The sequence below is a fragment of the Chaetodon trifascialis genome, chromosome 16, assembly GCF_039877785.1.
Source record: "Chaetodon trifascialis isolate fChaTrf1 chromosome 16, fChaTrf1.hap1, whole genome shotgun sequence".
Taxonomy (NCBI): Eukaryota; Metazoa; Chordata; class Actinopteri; order Chaetodontiformes; family Chaetodontidae; genus Chaetodon; species Chaetodon trifascialis.
Genome location: NC_092071.1, coordinates 6,874,365 through 6,889,641, shown reverse-complemented (window position 1 = coordinate 6,889,641; position 15,277 = coordinate 6,874,365). Strand labels below are relative to the sequence as shown.

Sequence of the window (15,277 nt, the reverse complement as noted above, 5' to 3'; positions counted from 1 at the left end):
TGGAGGACCTAAGCTCATGAATGAATGAAACAGACAGCTATTCATTTCAACTGGAGCAACGTCACTAAAATTATGTTGGGGGGGGCGGGGGGGGTGTACTGTAATGGCCTTGCATTAAAATGCATGCACAGAGAACACAAACTAAAAACGCATTAAAAAGCAAAGAGCTGAATTAGCTGCACTCTCTGGCACATTCACAAGAAAAATATTTGATTATCAGCTGTACAAAAGCAGTATTTATTCCAGGTTTATTGTGCTGGGTGTGTTTTGTATTGTACTGGTGTTACTGTTTCCAAGCCCTGCATGCCTAACGCCCTCCAGAGGATCTTGGCATTTCGCGCTGATGAAAGATATTTATGGGTCTCTGTCAGTGCCCTGACTTCTTGTCTGGTCTTATCAGCTGATGCTGTGTTTATTGTTGTACTGTGCGACATGGCAGTTTGTTATGTGTGTTCTTGTACTTTCAGGTAATGTGTTTATTGTTTTTACTGTGGTCTTATACTTTATTATGTGACTTTATTGTGTGTTTTACTGCAGAAGCAGTCGAAAAACAAATTTCCCTTAGGGGGCCATAAAGTTTGCAATTGAACTGAAACAAGGGCACAAAAACACACGATGCATCTCAAGCAGTGCAGGTGTTTACAGTGTTAAATGTCTGCAGCAGCTCTGCACTAGAGCTGAATATTACAAACCACCTTCACCTGTAACACTCCGGTCCTGCTGGCTGAAACTTTATTCTCTGCGCCACGTTTCTATTTTTGCTTTTTGCAATGGAGAAATAAAGAAATCTTTGGAAACATTTCAGCAAAATTCATTTTACGTTAATTTTCAAATGCAATAAAAAGTAACTGTCGATGGATTTTCCCCCGCTCTCATTTTGACTTGTCCATTAAGTAATTCAACAATCTGCACTGTAGGAGCAAAAACACCTATCTGATCGAATCTGCCACTTCCTTTTTCACAAGTAAAATCTTTAAATATATTTTCTAAATATTCTTTTCTAACATTTACAGCTAGAGCCCCACTGCTAAGCAAGTGGGTGTTTGTGCAACGCAATGGTGAGATTAGTATCCCAAATTAGGGGGTGGATGTGTGTGTCTACGCTGTCTGTCGTGTTGAAAGGGAGAATGATAGACAGACAGATGTTATAGCAATCCACAGACAGAAGGGAAACGACGGGAAGTGAAGGGACAGCCAATGAGCGAGAGAGAGAGGGAGAGAGATAGAGAGAGAGCACCATCTCTGTGTTCCGGGACCTCCTGATTTACAAATGAAGCACTGCACTCAATTGAATTAAAGTCCTGCATTCACAATTTAACTTAAGCAAAGTGTTGGGTTTACTTTCCCTACATTCATTTACGTTACAGCATTATTTTTTATTCATTTATTTATTCTTTTTGGCCACCTTGGGCCAGTGGAACAAACTGTAAATACAACACTGACATACTATCATATCATAAAAAGTGATTGGGGAACATATGAGCAAACAGTTGCCTGTTTACACAGCAGGAGATACGGAGCAACACTCACAGTGTTCATTTGCAGTCGTGTTTATAGACATTCCATGAATTTGATTTGGCCTTTAAGCAACAAGTATTATGAGCAAAATGTCCATAAAGTATCAAAAGTAGCAGTGCATGGAGGAAAAATTACCATCACAGTAAGTATGATATTATACTCAATTGACTTTATTTACTGTATAACACTGTCATGTTTCATATGCTCATGATATGTGTGAAAAAATCTCAACTCAAACGCTCCACAGTGTGAGCTTTCAACTGCGTATCACCGTCCTTTTCAGCAAATGGAGCTCGCTACGGTGTCAGATCGTCACATGATGAAAGCCCAGATAAAAAGCTAGTTAGAGGATCTTTGAGTTGAGATTATGTTGTCACACACACTGTTCCAAATTGGTCAAGTATGAACGTCTGTGCCCATGTGCTCATTTTTTTTTTTAAATCAGATCTGCAAAGAAACAAGTAACGAGAGGTCTCAAATAAATGTACTGAAAATACAATAAAACTGCAGTATTCCAGCACCCCAGAAATATACCTAATTACAATATTTGAGTAAATATACTTAGTTTCTTTCCACACACAGAATCACATAAGTCCTGTCAGTGTAAACATCACTGGACAAGAAACCACCAGCATCATTCATCTAGCTGGCCCGAGGCTAATGGGCCCTCACAGATGAGAGCTCACCCTCGTGAAATTAAACACCAAATGAGATCTGCCAGTCACTGTCTTAATGTGCTGCCTGGCCCCCTGGCATTGGCCCACACAAAGCTACACACACATTCAGATCTGAGTATACACAAACGCACACACAAACAGTGCCCTGCTGGTGTGGAATGAATGGTCCATTTTTGAAATTCATCAGGAGGGGGAAAGTCTATGAGGAAGCGATTATTTGACCAGCATATTAAAAAGCTTAAAGAGACAGACTCTTTAAAACCAGTGCACCCTTTGGCAGCTTTGTTCAGATCAGACTTGCTCAGTGTAGGACTTGCATTATAAACAGGCTCGGTGCACTGAAAGTTAAATACCATCTACTCACATCCCAGCTACCGTCGCTCCATATCTCTCATTTTTCATGTCTCTTTCTTCAGAACTTCCAATTTTCGGGACAAAAATGTATCGTAAAGGGCCTGAAGCGTCCTGTAGAGCTGCCTGCAGCCAGCCTGATTCTTATTTCAGTCGATTACTTCCTGGAAGGAAATTTCATACTCAAATTTGTTTGAAGGCTCTTTAAATTATCTGGACCTGCCAGTTATTAGTTGAAAAACAAGCTGAAAAATGAAAAAAGTAAGAATATAAGACAAGAGGGAAACGTATACTGCACTGTAATGCATTTTTGGATCGAGCAAGGAACCTTGCTTTACTTGTCTTGCACTGGAGTTGCGTGTTTTTTTCAAACATTATGTTTGTTGTTTTCACATTAAATGCATGCCAGAAGTGCAGTGCACCAACAGGAGCATGTCACCTTCCCTTGAACCCTCCTTTCTTTACCCTCCCTGAGCTCTTTGCTTGTAACAGCATTAGCAAAAAAAGATGAAAAAATACCTTCGGTGCAGACTATGATTACAATACATATGAGCATGTGAGTACTGACTTGAGGCAGACTTACTGTGGGCCATAAGGAATTATAAATTTAAAAAATTTTGAGTTTCATGGGATGTTTGGGATGCTGGCAGTGTGGGTGCTAATGCTTTCTTTCTATTGCTACTATAACACTGAAGGAAATACTCAGCTGAACACCCGTAATGTGCCATGTTCAAGTACGGTAAAGAACCATCTGGTAGCCATCACATTTAAAAATAAGGCATTCGGAGGAGGGCATCATCTCAGATGCCTTTGAAACGCATCAGCTTCAATGAACCAGGAGCTGCTTTTTAATAGGTCGAGATAAAATATTCATTTTCACCCACTGCATATTTTTAAATGGCTGCAAAGATTTCTTAATGAATGCGTGCATGGACGCATGGGAAAACACGCACAAACACATGTGCAGATAATTCCTCAGTTCAAGAAGCATCTTATGAAGCCAATATTGGATTACCAAAGCTGTCACATGTCTTAGAACTGCGTGGGAACATTTGCAGAGTTAACGAGGGTCATAATGATAGAGCACGCCATATTACTCAGTGCATAGTGATGTATTAGTGGTGTTTTGAATCTCGCTTTAAGTGGCTAAATACCATCAGGACTCACAGTTCACTTTAGATTTAAAAGTAGAGATACAGTATTTATGCAAATGTTTCCCAGCAGCTCAAAGTCACCTCGTACTATGTGGTTGACCAAAGAATATAGACAAAGAAAAATGAAATGCTTGAGTTCATCCTGGACGCCTTCGTCTTGCCTGCCTCTGTGACATATGACCAACAAAACTATGCACAGAAGTTTTCTCAATATGTAGAAAACATCTCAAAAATTGCTTTTAACTAGGATCTGATTATCATCCTGAGATTGTGAGCTTGAATTTTGCAGATCCTTTCAAGAAAAGATGATTACAAACATGCAAAACAGACATCAAAAAACCAATTTGGACTAATTTAGAACCATTTTTGACCTGGACTCAGGGGAGGTTAGTCTGCCTTTCAGCACAAAATGAAACTTGCATGATTATGTGACTATTATCTGACTCTTCTAAAGATACAACACAAAAAAAAAAACCCTTTCCTCCTCAGTGTGAGAAACTACAAAACATCTGGCTCTGCTCTGAAGGGCACACACCAACTGTCAGACTGAGGCTAATGGTGATATGTGTCAGCAATCTCATGTATGGATCCTGGAGAGCATATGCTCTACAGCTGTGAGGTTGACTAATGTTTCTTGGTGCTTTCCTGGTAAGCATTCTCTGCTTTACAATTTTCACTGTTTTTCTAGGGTGTAGATCAAATCATCCATTGATTACACTGATCCTAATCTATGTGCATGGCTTTTCCCAGCCAGTCATTATAAGAACATAGGTGGGATTCAGCCTTTCAACACAGTTACTACCCCTAGATCGCATTTATCATGTCCTCAATCTTCACCCTTACTATTAGCATAAAATATACACCATGTACCAGTGCTCATAGTATGCTGTTCTGGTAGTGAGTCTACAAGTAATTAGTGTGCTTTACCTTTTGCTACTTACAGGAAATGTTGGAGGACATCAATCTAACTGTGACTTCAGAAATCTGTTGTTGTGGTAAAATTTGGAAAGTTAACAAAGAGAAATCAAATTTCTTCTTGCCACTGCCAACAGTTACTTTTGTCTTTTTCCAGCTGTGGGTAGCTCCTCCAGTTCATCCAGTATGCTTTGCTTTGTGGGACTAATGGCCATCAACAGCACATTCAGAAATGCATATTCAGTATGCCACCATCACGCTGTGTGTTCAAAACCCTGTTAGAATTTGTATGTATGATAAGTGGAGCCTTTTTACTCTTTTCTGACCTTTAAAGCCAGCCTACGAAAAAGAAATGACAGTATTCAAATTAAGGCAAGATCTATAATTGAGGATATTACTCCCAAATAGATGTTCAAACAAAGAATCAAATACCAATACATGGTAAAATTGCAAAAGCTCACATGTGATAATGGAACTAATGGGACTAATAAAGAATGAAGGAATCAGTTGCTTCATCTACCGCACGCAAACAACGTTATGTTTAACTTCAATTGTCAAAGCCCTCCCGCAATCCCGAAAGGGATAGTCGGGTATAGAAAATGAATGAATGAATGTTAAAGCCCTCTAGTGGCCATAGCAATTATGACAGGAAGCAAAGGAATAAGAGTAAGTTGACATTATAGAGCGTCAACGCCCCAGTAGAGACGAGGTCTGGGTCGTTGGACGGGTCAACAAAACATCAGACTGTACCATGGCAGACCGCTGCTCTTCTCTTGTTTCTAACTGACAGTCAACATACAGTAGTTTTTGTTTTTAAAGGACTACCTCGAGTGTTCCCTCACCTAACCAAGTGTCCATTATTGTAACCATGTCAACCAACCTCCATAATCTTAATGAAGTAGTCATTTTAATGGAAGCCACAATGTTTAACCTGAACAAAGTACTTATTTAACCCTGAACCAAACCAAACCAAACCTTAACCATAGCGTTTTTTAGTCATTTGTAGCAGCTCTGCGGGGCACAGACAAATGAAGCTGTTGAGCCGAAAGGGACATCAGATCAGAAGATTTAACTGAATTAGCCTGACTGAAAGCAAATTCTTTGCCAAAGGACCAAGTTTCTGACTTAAAAGCAGCATAAAATGAACTGCGTGCAGCGTCGCAGCCTCTCCGTCTCTCTCTGTAAAGGCAGCAGGGGACGGCCTCTAGCTGAGCTCTGAGACAAATTCAAGATATCAGGCTGAGCTCTCCTTCCCGCTCTCTGTCCCAGCTCTGCGCTCCAGGTAGGTTTGCTGTCGCAGTTACAAATGACACATGCAGTTCCAGTACGACAATCAGTCCCCACTCAGCAGGCCTCCTCGCTGTAAGTTGCTGAGTATTTAAAAAGATTACTAAAGAGGGCGGGAGGGACAGAAGAAACAACATCTGCGAATGCTGAACACCACATGCTGAAACTGTAAGGTTTGTCGTCCCCCAGCCTGAAGTGAAGTCTTTTACATGAGAAGTGTTGCATTGAGTGATTTCGCTAACCATGCTGCAGACAGATTTAATTTGGAAATCTCTGAAATATTCTTCAGTTAATGAGAAGAGGGCTGTTTTTGAGGGAGCTATGCATTTTTGTCAGCTTGGTTAACCTGCTACCCTTTGAAAGTAGAAAGTCAAAATTTTCTGCTGTCAGTCATTTTGTAAAAGTAGGTGTCACTTTTTCTCCCAAATGGCACATACCCCTTTTTGGAACAAACCTCTCTACATGCTGTTACTCTGAGTGCTGCCTCAAACTGATGCTCCTCTTCAGTAAAATATCTACTATCATCCTGTGTCTGCTGGCCTATGTGCCTGCCCTCAGGTTTCAAACAGCCCCCTTCCTCAGACAGACATCTATGTGGCATGAAATGGAGCCACCAAGGGGATCGCCTTTGCCCAAAATGTTTTCATGATGCTTGGATGCGGCAGCGACTCGTTCGTCTATATTTCATTGTCGCTCCTGTGTGGTTGGGGAAGATACAGAAGAGACCAGGGGTGTCAATCTGTCTGTCAGCCATGCATCAGGATCACACGCTCTAACCCTAGTTATCTTCCAGACACTCCAGGTGAACAGGATATGCATCCTTTCAGTTTTTTTTTTTCACTTTTATTTATTTTTTTATGACAAGAAATGAGATAAATCTCAGGATGCTCTGGAGTGGTGTTTCCCAAAGAGGATTTATACAGCATGGTAGCCTGGAAAGATAAGGTTATGAACTGTCATTCACTGTAATGTAAAAGGCTCATAAGCACTGCCCCTTGGAAAGGAGACAGGGGTTTGACAGCACACCACTTAAAAGCTGACAGGCTTTATCGGGCCACAATCCAGACAGCTTACAGTTAAAAAGATTTTACTCTGACAAGTTGGAACTAATTAAGAAAGAAAAGATCTAATTAATGATGACTGTTAGCAGCTGGAACAAGAAAGGGACTATCCAGACATTTGTAGCCTTTATCAGTCTGGTGACGTTTATTTCATCCTCCTGTTCACCTCCTGAAACTGGCCTGCAGGTTCAGACCAGAGGCTCTGTCGCAAGCCCACTTTGTTGACCTTGCAGCAACCTCCAATGACAAAAAGAATGAAAACTCCAGAATGATGCTAACATTGCTCCATCCCTGCAAGGATGTGCAAAATAGGCAGATGCTTGCAATCTTAGTATTAGATTTGTTTTCAACAACATTACCTATAAATCATGTATAGTTCTATGCTTGTTTGCATTATTCCTCGCAGCCATATTTCCATTCAATGCTGATATGACAATTAATTAACAAGCTTTTGAAATTAATTAACAAGCTTCTGAAATGCGTTCAGTGTGATTAATTACACAGCTTAAAGAATAAAGCTGTCAATATTCATTTTGTTCTGGTTATTGTCGATAAATTTCATGAAAAGATCAAAAACAACAAATTGTTTAGTTTGTATTCTTTGAAAAAGCAAACGGGAGTTTAAGGATTTTATACTTATAGCCACTAATTTTGTGTGCTAGAGAGTGTTTCAGCAGCAGAACGGTGTGTGTGTGCGGGATCGACTCTAAATTAACTCGTGTCCATGGTAATGAAGGATTATGTCACTCAGTGCAACAGTGTAGCTCACTGATGTGTTTTTAATAGTTTTTGGACAACACTGGAGGTCTATCAGTCAAACTGGAGCTTGATTTTACGTGTGTGCTGCTATATCGACTGTGTCTCTCAAATGCCCAAGACAATAAAGGCTAATCTAATTTGATATAATCTATGGCACAAAGGAATAAAATTAATCAGGCTTTGGATTCACAGACAATACTCGTTAGTAGATCTCTTCATTGCTGCTTGTGGTCATGTGATTTGTTGAGAATAACAAAAATATTGAATATCAATATATAATGTTATCCTTTAAGAAAGTTTCGAGAGTCTGCTGATCGCTTATTTTCATACCGCATTGAAATGAATGGAAACCAGTGGCTGCCTGGAATGGCAGTAGAAAATAATCTAAAAAAAAAATGCTGTGCTGTGATTCCTGATTTGTAGTAATTGTGCTAAAACATGCAAAACCCTGCCAGAATCCTTTAAAAAAAAGGGGGGGGGGGGAGAGAAGTCAAGCAATTTGAAGAAGAAAATAGACCCAATAAACCTCTAACACCAGGCGTGAGCCAGGCAGACAAAGACCCGGAAACGGCAAACAGCAGAGCAAATAATGTGAGCACCAACAAGGCGCCATTAAAGCACTTAAAACATGTGGCAAAAAAACATATGGCAGCAGTGATAGAAAAGTTATTGTACTCATTTCGCAGAATGCACATGTGGCTCCTCAGATTGTGGTAAAATGTACTGTTGGAGAGGAAACCAACGTGCCGGCCTCCCAGAAAAGGTACAGGGGAAAGAACACCGTTCAGTTTGTGGTGCTTTAGCAGGACCAGAGATTCTTATCATCTTGGCTTCTCCTACATTACCTCAGAATTAATTATTGTCTGACAGTCTCTTTGCCACTTTCTGGCTCTATAGCAGAGACAGAGCTTCAGGCTGTTAGGTAGTAATAAGACCCCATCTCGAAAGTGGAGAGAGAAAGGATAAGAGGCTTTCTTTCTGTGTCATACTCTATTCTCATCCTCCCCCTCTTTACCTTTCTTCCTCAACACTGATATTGACTTTTGGCTTTTTCTCTGACAAGTTTCCGTGACCAGATCAGCAGCCCTTGGGTGTTAAAGCCCACATCCTGCTTGTCAGGTGCGGCTGAAAGACACAAACAGCAACTAGACTTGTTAAATCCAGAAATCCCCCGCAGGCTGCATGACATGGCTGTAGGAGCGAAGAAAAATCAGGACGATCTGAAGTGCCACAACAGGGTGGTCTCGCTGGCTAACGGGGCCGTGTTTGCTAATTATAGAGCAGTGGCAAACAACATGAAAGAGGTCTGCATTGGTAGCGAAGAGAAATACACCTTCAGAAGCATAAATGGCTCTTCAGAGGCAATATGTGGAGGAAAATGTGGTTTGTATATATAATCATCTCTGGCTCAAGAACCACTAGACCCGCTAAATAGTTGTGTGTTGTTGTTTGAAGCCTCATTCATGGCTGCAGCATCCAGAAATCAATGCATGTGAAGAAGCAGAGGATTCATCTCTAATGCTGCAGTGTGAAATACGAATAAACCTCAATACAGCATCGTCGGATTAATTGCTGATTTTGTTCCTTGTGTGAATGCTGCCTACAGGAAAGCTCCAACTGTAGTCAAGTAAATGCAAATTATCCTCCAAAAGCATGCAAATTATCTTCATGGAATGAAAGTTAATACATTTTATTTTTCCACAAGATAGCTATGACGATATTAAGGTTCACAGAGGGACCGCTTTAAAAATTTCACCCGTTATGTTACTTTGGTCAGAACTCCAAAATCTTTCACTCAGTTTGCTCTGAAAGATTTTTTTTTTCATATCCCAGCAAAATAAATAAATAAATAATAATGTTATTTGTTGCTAACAGTCACATGAATTTCAAATCAAAGATTTGAGCATGGACTGTCATTCTTGACCTTGGGGGCGCAATGTGCGACAAAATAATCTCAACTCCACTTACTAGCATTTTCAGAGCTTTCAGCCACTTAAGTGCACATCAGAGCTGATCAGAACATCAAAGTAAAGAGTTTTTTAATAGAATATAGTTAATTCCTGTAGATTTACTGCCTCTAACAGGCGTTTCATCTTCTTCTTCAGCCTCAGCAAGGATCAATTGTCATTAGAAAGGACGCTGATCACTAGTGACTGCTGTTTAACCACAGACTTTCTCCACATGACGTGTTGACTGTTTGCAGAGAACAGGGGGAATCACACAAAGGGTGAAGTAACATTTAAAGACAGCTTTCAATCACAGCACCTCCCGAATGTGATGGGACAAGACGACTCGAAGCAACAGAACCACCATTTGGCAGTTTTAAGCAGTGGGATGAGGAATGACTGCATAAAAGGGACAGGCAGATGGCTGACTAAACTCACTGCAGAAAACAGATATGCCAGACGACCTTTACGTAACCCCTTTACGCATTTCTCCCTCTCCGCTGACTCTTTCGTCAGTTTCCTCCATTCAGGCAGAGGAGGTGGTGAGCACTATTTGCTCAGAGCTGCGCTACTGATGCTCTGAGCTCAGCTGCTGTGTTCATATGGGATGCAGCGGTAAAGGTCATTTCTAGAAGTTCAACATTAGTGATCGGAATTTCAAGTGAACTGTGTTGCCCACATTTTGCGGCCCTGCACTCTACAGGGAGCGCAGAGGATTTATCAGGTGAGCCGACGGGCACAGCAATGTGTCTCTGGAATAAAAAGGATGCGGAATGTAATGGTGCAACTTAGCGGTCGTCCTCAGTTTCACTGCCGTTCATTTTAAGTGCTTCTCATTGTCATAGGCCTCATGTTAATCATGTTATATTTCTGTGGGTGTGAGTGCCAGCGTGTCCTCGTTAAGCCCATGAGAAAGAGTTTCATCAGTTCAATTTAAATCTAATCTCGTCAGCTCCATCAGAGTCTGAATATATGGCGAAGGAGCCGGCCCATAAGAGTGTGACTCACCATCTGTAATGCATTTATACCTTTGTTTTGGAGTATGCTTCATTATATTTCTTTGGAAAATTTGCAAAGCCAAACAAGTCAAAGCCACCAGGCATAAAAAAAAGAAGGCAAGGAAGTGGGTTTGGTCTACCCGAGGGGATCGCTTTGTTGTGTGGAAATAAATCCTGCTACTGATTAGACAAGCTCTGCATGGGGTTCAGGCAATGTGATGCCAAGGATTTAAACTGTGCACGAGTGAGGCATTATAATTGATATGAAATTTCTGATTTATTCTATGTGAGTGTTATCTGGAATTGTCATCCAGGGCCCTTTACGTGCTGATTGTTTCGAGCATGCAACGTCTAACTCGAATCTATGAAACAGGACAGGGTCATGCCTACTGAGCAGAGGACAAAAGAAAACAAAAACAGAGATTGTTGCTCACATGTTTGATTAGAATGTGCATACTCAACCTGAAAATATCTACCAGAGTGATGATAAGTTATGTGATTCGTGTTCTATCCTTGCTTGCTTTAAAGATTTTCAGTAACAAGCACTTTTTAGTTTGACATCTGGCCCATTTGTGCAAAGCACAAGCAGATTCTGGCACAGAAACTGTTTTCCAAGCTACTACTTGCTGTGAGGTGCTTGGACAGAAAAGAAGTTGGAACCATCAAAATCTGTTCTGCAGCCTCTTTCTTCTCTAATAGACCCAAACAACACACTATGAAACACAACTTTAATCTTTCATCTACCTGCTGGACCTTCGTTGGCAAACTCTGGACCAGCTCTCGAGCAGGAGTGCAGAGAGCTGCGAGAGCAGTAACGTGGATATCTCAGATAGCGTTGATTGCTTTTGTTTTGTATTAAAGACAGAAAGCAGAAAGTGAATCTTTTTCTCCAGAGCTCAGGCTTCCCACTTTTTTAGCGTTTAGCATCTTTGAGCAGCAGGGAAGTCAAGTGGGTAGAGAGACTCTGCTATTACCAGAACAACCTGTTTTCAACCTTTCGTGTCAGCAAGCACTCACTCGGCTGAAATGTCCTGGAGCAAGATGCTCAACTCCTGTCTGCTGTTCTACTGCTCAGACTGACCTCTGACCTTTCCGAAGCTGGGCAAAGACAACTTCAGTAGTAGGATCAATATCGCATTCATCATGTTATTAAATGTGCATGCAGTATGCCACTTTCAGGACTCATTTGTTTAATAAATATAAAAGCTGTGAGGAAGAAAAACGAAAACTACCAGAAACCCAGAATCCAGTAATCCCTTGTGAACATAACTACTACAAATAAACAGCAGTATTGACACTGTTTAACACCTTATTGGAGATGGAAAGCTGACTTCAGCTTACATTCTGCCAGTGTCACTAAAAAAGTCAATTAAAGCTTATGCTGATGTGTCTTAATCCAGCGTGGAAACCTGGTCAAACAGACACTAAGAATAGCCCGTCATGCAAGAGCATGAGGAACTGTATGAAAACTCTTCCTCCGCCTGGTTACACAACAGACGATTAGACCTTCATCACCATCCTTGAAATTTTTGCTCTACCCAGCTAACGTGCATGACATACTGCACGCATGCATTCATGTACATACGCCGCTTCAAGCTGGCTCTGGCTTTTGCAGGGTTTAAGCGCTTAGCAGGGAGAGAGCACTCCAGAAGCCTTATTCAACTCTAATGACTGGGATGCTACAGTGAATATTTTCTCTATGTGTGTGTGTATGCGCCGTGGGTGTGCGCATACGCTAGTGTGGCTCGATGCTAGTGTGTCTTCAGTGTCAATCTGTAAGTGTGTGAGTCATCCCATTATTAGGCTGTCTCTGAAGCACAACAAGCAGCCATAATCTGCTGGACACCTCGCTGTAATGGCTCTCTGAGAGACAGCTAATAAGTTACAGACCAGATTGCAAACTGCAATAAGCCTGACCGAGTCACTATTCTGGGCTACATCATTATTTCTCAGCCCGTTGACTGTGACCCGAGGGTGGGCTGCAGAACTGCTCCGACAGAGTTCAGGACATGATGCGGCTCCTTAGAAAAAACCTGCAGGAACCATTTAGAAAAGGCTGAAAACTGACTTCATCGATGAGTTCAGAGCCTCCATAAGTCCTGTCTAAATTGTGTTTTAGTTTTGTGCTAATGAACTTGTAGTCAAGGAAAGTCTGCGGTGATTAAAAGTGACTGTTCTCTCGCCTTGTTAAATGCTATTATTTTCTTTCACAGCTTCACTGAGTCAGCTATGAAAAACACAATAAATCCAACTGTTGAGTCCGAGGCAAAACAACAGAGATTTTCACTTTTTCAACCAGAAATCTCGCAAGGCTATATGCCTGCTTGTTTATTTCCTCCCCACAAAGAATGAGTAGGCTAACGTTTAAAGGTTCAATGTTACTGTAAATTGCGAGTTCAGCCCGGATCCCCCAGTGCAAAAAGATCCTGCTGAGAACCTCTGCCATTAATATTCCCATTCAGGAGCCAGGGCAACATATTGATCCAGATCTCTGCATGTGCTTGCATGTGTGCCAGCTGTATGCAGACATGTGTGTGTGCTGAGAGTTGGAGGGGCTGCTGGCCCGCCTAAAGCTGAAGGGCTTGGATTTACAACCAGTTTTTCACAGAGAGCACAGTGATGGATGGCCATAATTCTGTTGCTGGATGTTGGCTCCATTTCTGGGTCCAGGTAGAGAGGAAATCCAACAAACCCAGAAAGAGGCTGGAGCGCGAGGGGAAGGCACGGAGTGGAGTAAGGGGAGCGAGGGGCTGGAGCGTTTTCAGCACCATGGAGAGCTCCGGCGCAATATATGCTACATCACGGCGGCGTGCGCGCCGACCAATCCTCATTTCCCACTCCGCTGGCCGTCACGGAGGCTTTGCTTCCGCTGTGCCAGCTCTCTGGTGACACTGATAGGATTTTCCCATGAGAGAGCCCTGAAGCAGCTCATTTAACACAATCAGACAAGAAAATCTCGTCTTGTTTAGGAATTTCTCTGCCCACCGTTCTTAAGAGTTTTTTTTTTCCATGCTGGTGAGTAGATGAGGGGTGGACGCGCTTAATAAGACACCGGCGTCATGCCAAATAAACTGGCTGACGGCAGGAGGACCGGGTGAGGATGGGGGGGTGGGAGGCGGTGGGGTGCTGGGACCGGGATCCATGCCAGAGAGCCCAGCGAGGGATGTGCGTGTCTCACTATGTTATCATTTCAGTCCCTCTGCTGCTTGAGCAAACCTGGCGCATCCGGGCAGAGGAGTCCTACTGAAGCCATTTATCAAACACTGCCCTGTTGTTTTCGAGCAGGTACGGCCGCTGCACGGTTATATGAGGTTACCAAAGCTGGCATCTGGTCATATTGAATGATTAATCACACCCTGTGTTGCGCCAGACAATAGGCGACATACCAGGCAGTGTAGTTAAACACTGTCACAGATTGTCATTGACATCGCCCTGCGCTATACGGCTGCTCCTCTCACATATCATTCTGGCTGTAAATTCTGGAGCTCTCTCTCTATTATTGATGCATTTCTCCTCAGCTACTCACAAACTAATTCAAAATTAAAGCACGCCACTGCCATCCTCTTTACAGTTCCCATTCACTCACACTCCCAGTGCAAATAGTGATGCTGAACCAAACTTGTAGAAAAAAAATAAAAAAAGCGATAAATACGCATTTAAGCAACCTCGGAGCTCTTATCCCGCATTAGTAAATACAGCTTCCACCTTACCTGTGGTATTCCGAGGCAAGAAGACAGAAAAGAAAGGAAATTCGTGCAAATATGCCACAGATTTCCTCGCAGCGACGCGTCCAAACTGCGCTCTTTTAGTTCCACTCCTCTCCGGCCGCTCGGCAGGGCTTAAAGGGCTCAGATTAATTACGGGCTGGTGTATCAGTAGCAGCTGCGTTAGAAGCGACGGGTAGCGCGTCCCAACTCTCAGCAGCGGTTTGCCATCCTCCGGCTCCTCCGGCTGGTTTCCTCTCAGCGCTCCGCTCCTGCTCTGCCCTATTTCAACTCCTCTCACTCCGCTCTCCTCCTGACGTCAGCCGCTGCACGCCGAATGCGGTGAGGCTGCATCTGCAGATTCATCGCACTGGGAAGCGACACCTGTGTGTGTGTGTGTGTGTGTGTGTGTGTGTGTGTGTGTGTGTGTGTGTGTGTGTGTGTGTGTGTGTGTGTGTGTGTGCGCGTGTGGATATTAGCGAGGATCAGATGTCCTGGCGGGGACGTGGAACAGCGGAGGATCAAACATGTGGGGAATGTTTGCAGATGTTTCACTTAAATTGGCTCTTAATGATCTTATCTTATCTTAATTTCAGGGTTAGTAACCGATTTGAATTTAGGATTAGTCTGACATTTGGATTCGGGTTAAAGTTATGCGTGAAGTTGAGACAGTTGGAAAGCAGTCTTTTATTCCATTTGAAAGACACTTTCTTACAAACCTCAAATCAGCCACTTTTGTCATTCATAGCTTATTGTGTGATCCGCTGCAGAAGTTTACGGTAGATACTGACATTATTTGTTAATATCCACATTTTACAGCGTGTTGTGTGTTCAAAAAATTCCAAGATGAAGATGAAGAGGAAGATGAGGTGCGAATGGAATAGAGCCCGACGATTCTGCGGTCCAT

At 42.4% G+C, this 15,277-nt stretch overlaps 1 protein-coding gene across 1 annotated transcript in view; it reads right to left on the bottom strand.

The window, feature by feature from the left end:
* Window positions 1-14,792, bottom strand: part of fstl4 (follistatin-like 4) — a 199,000-nt gene extending 184,208 nt beyond the window's left edge. Inside the window, exon 1 of the mRNA XM_070983222.1 lies at window positions 14,377-14,792. The gene's annotated coding sequence lies outside the window, so the exon portion shown is untranslated. The remainder of the gene's footprint in view (window positions 1-14,376) is intronic.
* Window positions 14,793-15,277: the final 485 nt, after the last annotated feature.